The sequence below is a fragment of the Dermacentor silvarum genome, chromosome 1 (assembly GCF_013339745.2).
Source record: "Dermacentor silvarum isolate Dsil-2018 chromosome 1, BIME_Dsil_1.4, whole genome shotgun sequence".
Lineage (NCBI taxonomy): Eukaryota > Metazoa > Arthropoda > Arachnida > Ixodida > Ixodidae > Dermacentor > Dermacentor silvarum.
In genome coordinates, this window is record NC_051154.1 from 146,067,251 (window position 1) to 146,079,623 (window position 12,373).

The window sequence follows — 12,373 nt, forward strand, 5'->3', positions numbered from 1 at the left end:
TCGTATCATTTCTCTCCAGGTGTAATTGCTATACCTCTCCCTGTGATGATGGACTGCTAGGAGACAACTCAGAATAAAAAACAAAATGATGGCACTGCAGCCATAACATGACAGTGGCATTGAGGCGTAAAACCCAGGCAGTGCTTATTTTTCAGCAATTGAAGCTTAAATATTATTTTCAGTGCAAGTGCTGCTGCTTCATTCAATATTCCTGCATTTATATTGCATATGAGGGATTCAAGAATAATACCAAAGCTGACGAAGTTTGACCAATATCAAGAGCCGAATTATTCTGCCTTTAAAAAGGAAGCATAATGCTGGGTTTGTGTCCTATTCTGTGAATTTGGTAAAAGGCAGTCATATGGGCCAGAGCCCTTGCGACAAGACCGATCACACACTGGAAACGTATTAGAAACGTTTGATTTCTGTGAAGGAGCAAGACAGCACAAGTGACAGCTGATTTTTCTTTTTGAACACTTTTTCAGGCAGCTTCCCTTCTGTAATTGATCAGGTGGACCATACGAGATATAACTTAACAGGTAACTCGATCTGGGGGGTATTCTGTAAGAATCCACCTAGTGGACTGTCCATTTCGGCTGTCTCCGATTGGCTCCAGGTGCACAAGCGAGAAGGAGCCAGCCAGTCTCAATCTCGCTCGTGCAGCTGGCGCCAATTGGAGACAGCCGAAATGGACAGTCTCCTAGGTGGACTCTAACAGAATACCCCACCCCCCCCAGGTTAGCTGGTATGAATCCATGGCTTCATGTTTTGTTGTTTCTGTGTCCTCGTTAATTTTGCGCTACCTGCCACTATTCAAGATAGTCACAAGTCAATGAAAACAAGCGAAGGCTAGTGCCCATTGTTGAGACCATTCTTTTTACAGGCATCGAGGGTGCCCCTTCGGCGCCATAAGGATAGCGGATTGTTAAACTTAAGCAACATTTCCAAGGGCAATGAAGGAAACTTCCGAGCACTTTTGCTTATGTGTGCTCACGACTGCAGTAACAAAGTCTTTAGAGGGGCCCTGAACCATGCCTCGGGCTTAGTGAAAAAACACAGTCCGCGGATAGCATATGCTGCTGTGAACATCTCAGCCAAACTTTGCAGTCGTGCACGGCGTCTGGATCTGTCAACCGGAGCGTGATGTCACCTTTCTCTCAAACGCTCTCTTTTCAACAGAAGCCTGCTCCTCACTCTTTTCTGGAAGCTTTATTTCGTAATGTAGCTTCTTCCTACTGTTACTGGCATATTTATTGACGCAGTTTAATAAACAGTCTGAAGTAAGCAAAAATATGCTTTTGCATTTCGATAATAATTACGTACTTCCAGAAGAAACTGATTATCGTCTGCTCATGCTCGGCTGCGGCCAGCCATTTAGGAATGAAACTTTGGCCACCCTCCTTATCGGTGTTGTAGCCATCGGGCCTCGCTAATTTCGAATAGTTTTGAGCACTCAACTAGCCTCGAACCACGCGAAACTTAAGGTCAGGCCGCACACACGCTTGTTAGCGCGCGCTCACTCCTGGCCGCTCCTGGTTAGACACCTTGGCAGACCTTGCTTCGTAATGCGATATTATAGCGCATCAAAATACCCAAGTTGGATGTGGCTACTACCCGTCGGTCAAGGTGGTGCATGACAAAGCCGGTCCGTACCACATAGCACAGCCAGACAGGAGCATATAAGCACGAGCATGCACTCTTGCCCTGTTGTGCACAAAGCAAACGCTGCAGTTGCATGTAGCTGCGGTATGCGACATAGAGTAGATACCGTGGCTGCTGCAGGGTGCCCACTGCGGTTCGCTGAGGTCAACCGTGTTTGGCACGTTGTAGGTGCCAAAATCGGAAATAGTGGTGTCTACGTGAACATCCAAAATCAAATTTGAACTGCACGCCATGGTGACGTCCATAGTGGGCCCAACCCGCTCCGCCGTAGCCTTCACAGTGCATATCATTGAAAGAGCGGAAGCACCAAGAACGGTATGTTTGATTGCCAATGACTCCGCTTCTGCTGCACGCATTGAAGAACTTTTTGTGGCAAAGCATTTCTGAAATAGTCTAATTTAACTTCAAATGCATTTCTCAACTTCGATAAAAAGTGGTTGAAAGCCCCCCCCATCTTATAAGCTGCCCTGGCAATGCCTTTTATCGGAATCCCACAATACAAAACCAGTACTTGTAGCTGGGCTTGTTGGTCCATATTCAGCAAATATAAAGGAATGCAAGCTGGAACACGGATAAAGAAAGAGGCATTCGTACCATCCTCTTTCTTCGTCCGTGTTCCAGGTTGCGCTCCTTTATATTTACTGAATACAAAACCAAACCGTACAAACTTCTGCTAACCTAATTAGGGAATACTTTGCCTCGAAGGTCAATGATGCATGATGTTTTTTGATACTGACGACAAAACAACCCCTATTTCTGATATCACACAATGGACTATTTGTGTCAGATATCTAATTAAGGAACATGAAAGCACTCAGGTACTTTTTCTAGGTTTCATGCCCGTGCAAGTCAAAAGTGCAGGGAGGCCCTTGCAGAAAACAATTGTAAAGGTTTTTTTGTTGTAATATACTGAATCAACAAGGACAACTTTTGACGTCAAGGATATGATATGTCAGCTCAAGCTGGTGAAATGAATGGAGTACAAGCTGCCGTCAGCAAGAAATGCCCATCCATGCCCTACATGCACTGTATCAGCCAGTTGCTCAAGTTACTGCTTTGCACTACCTGCTCTGTTGTGGATTTTAAAAACTACTACATTGGAACAGAAAAAAAAAAAAAAAAAGGCCACTGTTTTTAGAAAATCAGCTAAGCGCCCAGGTACACTGAGAGACATTATTGACTTGATGTGCCTGCAGTCAAAAGGAAATTGCTCCTTGGTTTGTGCGAAGTGCACCGAGTGGCACGATGCTCTTCTCTTTTTGTGGATTTGTTTGGAGTCATGATTGCTGCACCAAGAAAGTCAAATGAAAGGGTATCTGGAGGGTTAAGCTCAAGCAAACAACTTATTGCATGCATTGCTATCATCAACATTTCTTGTAAGCTTACATATCACGGTGCACATACTGGCAACGACTATGCCACTGTCGAGAAAGGTGCAGGCAAAAGACATAGACATCAGTGCAGCAATGAACAACATCAACATAGTCCAGGAGGCAATAAAAAAAAAAAAAAAAAAACAGCTCTGAAGTGGATAAGTCCACCACTAAAATTTTGCTGAAGTCAAACATCTGGACAGAAAACTTAATGTAGTAATTTCCAATTGATGAGTTGGCACTCGCAAAGGGCACAAGCCGAACATTGCAACTGTTCACCCTGGAACTTACTATTGAAAAGTAAAAAACTTTATTTAAAATACAATCACCTTATTCAAAATATTGCATTATTTAAAGTTTTTCATGGTCCCGACTGCAGTGTATGCATTTTGGACCAGTTTATTCAAAGTGCAGTTGCACCAGACTTTGCTTAGTACAAAGTGTAAAGCAGTAGGAAAGTAGCAGGAAATACGGACATGACCGCACAGTGCAGCATACGTAGCAACCCTTTGTGCTTTTTCTTATCATCCTGGAGAGGCAAAGGGTGCTGCAATGGTCACTCCACCACACGGCAGCAGCTCCAAAGACTTAACTGTACCAAGTATAGATAACCAACAAGTGAGTCAGCTGTTGACAGGTGTCAGCAGAATTTCGCCACTATCATGTGCAGCTTTGTTTCTGCATAGGTTTAATAAGCTCCCACGCTGATTGGAGTGTACATCCTGCATTGCTATCAGTGATAATGACTTTCTTATAGCTCCTCAGCATTTAACGAAACATTGTTAATGTATGATGAAGTCAATTTTTTACGCCAATAACTTTGTCATAAGAAGAGTTTACTGTATGTTCATACCTTTTATTGATATGCATCATATTGGCATAGATGAACCAATGCTTTGTGCACAGTAGCGCACCCAGGATCTCTGCCAGGGGGGGTTGACAGTTTGCCGTAGTTTCCCAATACCATCTACACAGCAGTGATTTCAATTTCTTCACAGGAAAATTGTCAAAAAATGCGCTTTTTCTGCGGCTTCTACTCTGCCAACAAATGCGTTCTTGTGCTTTGCGCCTGTGCCGGCTGTCGGTGTTGTCGCGCGTACCGTATCTTGAAAGCGATCTCCACACGGCTCTGACCTTTGTATGCGCTGTGCTTACGCCGCTCAGTTTCCGTTGAAGCGATAGACCGCACGAACCTTTGCTCGCTGCGGTGGCTGCGCTTCCCCACGCCTGCGTGGGGAAAAGCACAAAAGCAACAAAAGCGCCACCGCTTCAAACTCTTCATGCCCAGTCGCGGCCTCCGCGCTGTCCGGCGCTGCGTCCGCACCTTCTCACCAAAAGAGAAAGGGAGAAAGCGCGTGACTGCGCGCTGTTCTCTTTCGCGGCCGTTGGTTGGGCGCCGTTTATTCGTATCAACCTACGCGGGTCGAAAATCGATTCGTAACAACCGTTCTCTAGCATGTTGCAAAATAATGGGGCTGGGGCCGGGACCACAGAAAAATTCGTATCATCCGGAAATTCGCATTAGCCGTGATCGTATCGAGATTCCACTGTACATAGAATTACTCAGCAAGTTGAACTAAAAGAAGAGGCAGAAGAAAGCCTGCATAAACTTCCGCTCCATTTGATAGTATTCAATTGATACCAACATGCCCCGACGCAACTGGTCACACACATGCTACCAGCCAGACAGACAGACAGAGACCGTTAGAGTATTCCTAGAATGCTTTACAACTTTCTAATAAGAAATCTTGCTGCAAAGTTAATACCTGCCCTGGGCAGCCAATCGGATAGCTCGCCTTATTGATGTCATATGGTCAAATCGGGTCACCTGGTCGCCCTAGGGCGGCTGAAAACTCAGCTGATTGGCGTGCTGTGATCGGCAGCAATGTGCCTTTTTAAACCCTTATAATAAATTACGCCCTTCAAGCGGAGCACTCAGATGCGTCAATCAGAAGGGCCTACCTTAATGACTCAGTACGGTTGTACAAAATCGTTTCAGGGTACCTTTAAGTAAAGCATGCTGATGCACAACAGACTTCATTATTGATTTCTTAGTTGATTTGATAATTTGACATTTGGAAAATTCAGACATTTCTTCCCGTTCCGTAAAATACAATTTATTGAAGTTTATATATTCTGTGGAAGCACTGAAGAAATACAGTCGAACCCACTTATAACGATCCCAGATATAACGATCTATTGGTTATAACGACCACACTTTAGTGCATTTACGATTTTCTTACCCTCCCTATGGAAATTGTTTCCAGATATAACGAACATTTTTTAAAATCACCGTACTGCTACAACGAACGCTTCGAACCCGGTCACGGAAAAAAGAGGGCACGCGCGAAGTGCCAAAGCATAGAAGCGTGACCAAACTGGGCATATGCATACCAGCCAAGGTCGAAGGAACTAAATCCGGGAGATCTTCCGAGGGGGGGCAGTCGGTTACACCCCCCCCCCACCCCCCGACATCTATATTTTCAAGTACCGACAGGAGAACTTTCTTACGATTTTATTTACAGATAATGACCCTTTTCGCGGCGATCTCGTGGGCGCTGCCATGTTTGATCACGTGGTGATGCGTCCATTGCTTGCCTCAACGCCCTCCGTTGCCTCCTTGTTTACAATGGAAGTGTATGACGCCGGCGCAGCTTAGAAAACCCCCGTTTTCGGAGATATCATAGCGGGCGACTAGGTGGACGACACGAAGCTTTGATCACAGCTTCAGAGAACATGCAAAAGCACTTTCGGAGCTGATTAAGCTATGTCCAAACGGCGCAAGCAGCGTATATAGTGCTTGTTCTAAAAGCAGGGCTAAATATATATTACAAGCTATCCCAGCTTTCTGATTATAAATTCAGTCAGGATTAGTGTGTTTTGCTGTTTGTTCTTTATTCGGCAAATATTTTTAAGCAGTGGCTTGTCAGTTTCTGACTCAGTGAAGTTCCTCGGTGCAGCCACTATCTGATTATTTTCTGCCTAATCGCTCGCGGGTGTGCTCAGTTCCGATAGATTTATTCTTGCTGGGCACAAGGCTTGAAACGTAGCTGTTTTGTACATTGTAATACCTTGTAGCAAATATATATTACAGCTAGTAACTCGCTTATTCTTGTGGACTGTCACGAAACATTCAGCTTCGACCATTCGTACGCCAAGGTGTAGTCCGTCATTTATTGTGCGTATACAGTGCGCATATATTTAAGTGTGCGCCCATTCACTTATTCTTGATACGTCAGCGATAAAGTGGGCGTAAGTTTTCCTGCCATTTGGGACATATGTGTATAGATAACGTGCGCGAATCTTACTATGACAGGAAATTAAGTGGCGCTACTCCCTTTGTCATTGTTTAACGAGTGGTACTCACTCTTGCCGACGTTCTGGGGATGAAGCCCTTTCTTTGAAGGTTAGTGATACAAGGCTGGCGGATGAGCAAATTTTGTATCCTCGAGGTAAGCCGTACATCACGAAGTGCCGGTAACACGTTCGGACAGTTGCAGCAGCGGTCCGCGAACTTGGCCACACAGATTCAGTCTATTCCTTAACATGCCAGTCACTATTTTTGCAGCCAACTACTGCACACGTCTTCAATCCAAATGATTTAATCTAGCATGATTCGAGCAGAGTGCGTTAGCGAAAACTCAGTCGCACTTCCAACAGCTGATCGCACAGAAGCAAGGTAGAAGCGGTAATGGTTTCGTATTCGTGCGCGGTTGCTGAGGAGAGGTATGGCGCGCCGCCATGAGCGCCATCTCGTTTCTCTAAAACAAACTGCTCCACGAAAAGGGTCAATACAAATAACCACATGAACATCAAGGTCTCACTTTGGCAAGCATTTCGTTGTTGCTAATTTTGCCTTCAAAAATTATTTAAAATTTTAATTCTCGGGTCTTACGTCCCACAACCACCATCTGATTATGAGGCACGCCGTAGTGGGAACTCCGGTTTAATTTGGACCACCTGGGGTTCTTTAACGTCCACCCAATGGACGGCACACGGGCGCTTTTGCATTTTGCCGCCAACGAAATGCGGGCGCCGCGGCCGAGATTTGATCCCGCAAGCTCGTGCTTAGCAGCGCAATGCCAAAGCCACTAAGCAACCATGGCGGGTATTCAAAAATTATTCAGATAATGTTTGATTGTAAGAACTTTCATTTCTTCCACACTTTGCGAGGATGAGGTTTCGCAGCATCTTAACGAGTGACACATAGACGTGCGACACTGCGTCCTCATATTTTTCCCGATGTTAAATTGCCACTCACACTCTGCATTGCTCATAACGTCACTTTGGTTGAGCACTACATTAAAAATACTTGAAGATACTTTTTGCGCTAGCGCTCCTTGCTTTTAAAGCCATGACTCACCGTAGGCCTATGCATTGCGGAGCGGCTGCTGCCGAGGAGAACGATGGAGAGTCTAGTGTTGCTAGTTGCGGAAGGTGGCATTCGCTGGTTAGCTTATGAGACTAGGACCATTAGGGCACCCAACAACCCCGTCAGCGTAAGCAGCGGCTCTGCGGTTAACGCATGTATAGCACATGTATAGGGTTTCCCTACTACTTTCTTAATTTTGATCGATGAACCTCTAACTTGTGGGGATGCACGACTCTTACGCGTCCCTGATGTTGTTTTCCCCGCATGTCTCCTGTAGTCCGGCTTCTCCGAGTGGCTAAGCCCGGCGGCGGTCGTGGTGGTTGCGGCGCATTACGGAAGATGGCGCGAGTGTCGCGATGCTAACGCTGCCGAACGGCGGGGTGACTTGGGAGAGAAAGGTCGGGGGCGCTTCCTCTTTGGGTTGGGATCGGTGAGCGACACAGATGTCCCGCGCGTGCGCCGATCCACGCTTCGCGAGACGTCTCGCGTGGCTCGGAGCGGGGCACGGGTATGGACGAACACGGATCGTTCGAGCGCGCCACCGTTCGCGTGACTGTACACGTGAACGACTAGGCGATGGTGTCATAGCATGGGCTCGCTATTGGGTCGCGGTGAGTTGGACTTCCTTGATTTGTCGCGCGCCCGTGTGAGTGTTCTATTGGTTGTAATTCGGCTAGTGTGCATTAGTGTATGAAAGGTGCAATAAATGCCCGTTTCATTGTTTGCACTACTGTGTTGTCATTCCTTTGTCCCAAGAGCATGTGTGAGACCCCACATCTGGCGCCCAACGTGGGGCATCGGACGATAATTTTAACTGTTTTGCTCGGTTCGAGATAGCCTTTGTTTCAACCGAAGCGTAGTCCTAGCGTGGATTTTGATCGCTAGTGTCGGCAGCGTGCTTTCTTGAGCGAGGCGACGGTTGCTGTAGCGTGTTTGAACTTTTCAACATGCTAAGCCTTTTCGCGAGTGTTTTGTTGAAGTACACTCGTCGGTACGAGAGCCACGTGGTCTGCATCCTGGGAGAGCGAGTCCTAGTGTCCGCGGAGCATTGGCAAGCCTGAAGCGAGGGAGTACGGAAGCCTCGTGGGTGGTCCGAATTTCTTATGTAAATAGCTTCTTCTATAACTTTGACTTCGGAAGTCGCGGCTCAGGGAGAGGGGTGGCCGCGGGCCACGGGTGCCACTACGGGCTGACTGGTATTGCGGCCTGGCACCGGGCGCTCCGACACCGTCTGGGACGGTGGGCGCCGTCAACTCGGATGCTGTGTGCACCAAGCGGGGTAGGACCACCTCACAGAGCTAACGTCTCCTCGCGGCTGCCTGTTGTGCCCATTTTGGGTGATTTTTTTTTGATGTAGGTTGCAGTCAAAGTAGTGACGCATTAGGCCTAAGGCTTTACAAAGCCGCCTGTCTCACGTTGAGGGACACAACCTGGTGGACCGCGGTGTTGAGGTGTCGCACATTGCTTCCCTCATTAGTCCTCATCGCACGAATTGAAATTACTCGTTCGACTCAAGAAAGTAAGCTTTGTTCACGTGAACTTGGCATCTGAAATGCCACCCGAAATTTTGCTAGCCGAATTGAACATCGTACCACGTGAGTGATGCGTATGCCGAATTCCTCTCCCTTGCACTACTTTAGTGTTTGTCGAGTGCGTTGAGCGTACACAGCGTGAGCGGAGGCACCCCTGGTTTGCTGTCACCTGCACATCGTCAGCGCTGCTGCCCCGGACTACAATTGAGCTATCCCAGGCGATGCAGATGCCTGTGGCCAGTTCGACGCAGCGATTTCGGCGGCTGCCTGTGTCCGGCTCGCTACCCTCGGCGGCTGGGAAGAGAGCCGGCAGTCACCAGCGGCTCTCGCCGGCATGGCGCGTCGGCGCGAGCGACGCTTGGTCGTGCCGACTTCTGCGTTGCCGTTTCCGGAGTCCTGGGCTGGAGTCGTGTCATTGAATCTGCAGAGGTGGTGCTGTGACCAACGGACGCCAGCTGTGAACCCCGAAGACAATGTCGGCTCGCATGTTATGGAAAGCGCGTGGACATTTTTCGCCGGAGTATGTGTAGTGATTTAAGGTTGGGGGATGTGGGGATGCGCGACTCTCACGCGTCTCCTGATGTTGTTTTCCACGCATGTCTCCTGTAGTCCGGCTTCTCCGCGTGGCTAAGCACGGCGGCGGTCGTAGTGGTTGCGGCACATTGCGGGAGATGGCGCGAGTGTCGCGATGCTAACGCCGCCGAACGGCGGGGTGACTTGGGAGAGAAAGGTCGGGGGCGGTTCCTCTTTGGGTTGGGATCGGTGAGCGACGCGGATGTCCCGCGCGTGCGCCGATCCACGCTTCGCGAGACGTCTCGCGTGGTAGGGAGCGGGGCACCGGTATGGACGAACACGGATCGTTAGAGCGCACCACCGTTCGCGTGACTGTACATGTGAACGACTAGGCGATGGTGTCATAGCATGGGCTCGCTATCGGGTCGCGGTGAGTCGGACTTCCTTGATTTGTCGCGCGCCCGTGTGAATGTTCTATTGGTTGTAATTCGGCTAGTGTGCATTAGTGTATGAAAGGTGCGCCCTTTTGATTGTTCGCACTACTGTGTTGTCGTTCCTTTGTCCCAAGAGCATGTGTGACACCTGTGGGGATGCGCGACTCTCACGCGTCCCCTGATGTTGTTTTCCCCGCATGTCTCCTGTAGTCCGGCTTCTCTGCGTGGCTAAGCCGGCGGTGGTTGCGGCGCGTTGCGAGAGATGGCGCTAGTGTCGCGATGCTAACGCCACCGAACGGCGGGGTCACTTGGGAGAATAAGGTCGGAGGCGCTCTCTCTTTGGCTTGGGATCGGCGACCAACACGCACGAACGCTTCGCACGTGCGCCGGCCCGCTTCGCGCGACCGTCGCGCGAGGCTAAGAGCAGGACACCGGTATGGACGAACACGGATCGTTCGAGCGTGCCACCGTTCGCGTGACTGTACACGTGAACGACTAGGCGATGGTGTCATAGCATGGGGCGAACGTATTCGCGCGCTATCGGGTCGCGGTGAGTCGGACTTCCTTGATTTGTCGCGCGCCCATGTGAATGTTCAATTGGTAGTAATTCGGCTAGTGTGCATTAGTGTATGAAAGGTGCAATAAATGCCCTTTTGATTGTTTGCACTACTGTGTTGTCGTTCCTTTGTCCCAAGAGCATGTGTGAGACCCCACACACCCCACAAACTGGATTAGATTGAGTTGGATTTTTTTTTGCTTGTGGCCTGAGAAAGTGCTAGACGCGGGAACAGGACACAACAGCAATTTTCGGGAGATTTTCCTGTCAAGCGTACAATCAGAAGAAATGGTCCAAATCCGGAAGACTTGGCAGGTATGGCTTGCACTTTTTTAAATGACAGGTGAACAGAACCGGGCGCCGTTTTGAAAGAGCTACACAATGCCGCATTTCGTTATTTAAATGGACGTTTCTAACGGAAGTTTGCAGCTAGGTGCGGGAATGCACCGGGAACAAAAATGACACTGAAAATCAGGTTTTCAATGTCATGACCAGTTGTGGTTTGAGCACAGCGTGATACTCGTCAGTGCAATTCATTCAGAAGAACACCAAAGAAACACACAACACGCTTCGCTTACCCCCATTTTCCCGACAGGGGAGGGGTTACTGATTTTTTTTTCTTCTTTTTCTTTCCCTTGTCTCTGATTTTGATTATGTTCGTAAACTTGAGAAGAGCTTGCTGTTAGGTTAGTTTGTACACGCGGTTAAGAATGAGAACAGGGCAAAAAGACGGGACAAGAAAGAAAGAAAGACAAGAACGCTGATTTGTGCACAGTAGAATATATCAAGGACGAGGGTGCTGGGCCAGGGAAGCTAATGAACTGCCACAACAAACAGGTGGGAGAGCGGGTAGGCGAATGGCCTCGAAGTCCATGATCAAACAGAAATATAGGAATGTTAGGGGCCGCTGAGTACGACAGTGACTAACGGACAAGAATTTTAAGAAGGGAGTAGGGTGATTTACAGGAGGAGGGGGACAGACATAAAAGGCGTCAAGAATGAAGTTGGCGGATAATTATGGACTTGGGAGAGCGTCTCGTCACTGTGCGATCGCTCAACACCACACAGCTGCGGTAAGTCGCCTAGCTGAGGCTCACCTACCCCTATGTAAGAGCCCAGCCTAACTAAACGTCTCGGCAATTTTCAGAATACACGGTGTCAGGAGACACGACACTTTCAAATCTCTCGGAGGTACTGGCCCTTATTTTACTGCGAACTATGGATGCCGTAATTTTCACAAAGGCTTCTAAACAGGAAGCAGCCCTGCTACGGACTGTCTGCCTCATCATTTCCAGAGTGTGATCAAATAATATACGTAGCGTGATGACTACAATACCATGATCGCAAGTTACCGTTGTGGCGTCTCACATGTTCTCTTGGGACAAAGGAACAACAACACAGTAGTGCAAACAATCAAAAGGGCATTTATTGCACCTTTCATACACTAATACATACTAGCCGAATTACAACCAATAGAACATTCACACGGGCGCGCGACAAATCAAGGAAGTCCGACTCACCGCGACCCGATAGCGAGCGAATACGTTCGCCCCATGCTATGACACCATCGCCTATTCGTTCACGTGTAAAGTCACGCGAACGGTGGCGCGCTCGAACGATCCGTGTTCGTCCATACCGGTGTCCCGCTCTCAGCCTCGCGCGACGGTCGCGCGAAGCGTTCGTGCGTGTTGGTCGCCGATCCCCAGCCAAAGAGAGAGCGCCTCCGACCTTTTTCTCCCAAGTGACCCCGGCGTTTCGGTGGCGTTAGCATCGCGACACTAGCGCCATCTCTCGCAACGCGCCGCAACCACCGCCGGTAGCCACGCAGAGAAGCCGGACTACAGGAGACATGCGGGGAAAACAACATCAGGGGACGCGTGAGAGTCGCGCATTCCCACATCCCCCCAACCTTAAATCACTACACATACGCC

General features: G+C 48.7%; 1 protein-coding gene across 1 annotated transcript in view; it reads right to left on the reverse strand.

Moving 5' to 3' along the window:
• LOC119436207 (zinc finger protein 142-like) overlaps positions 1-12,373 on the reverse strand; it is a 169,250-nt gene that overhangs the window by 5,169 nt on the left and 151,708 nt on the right.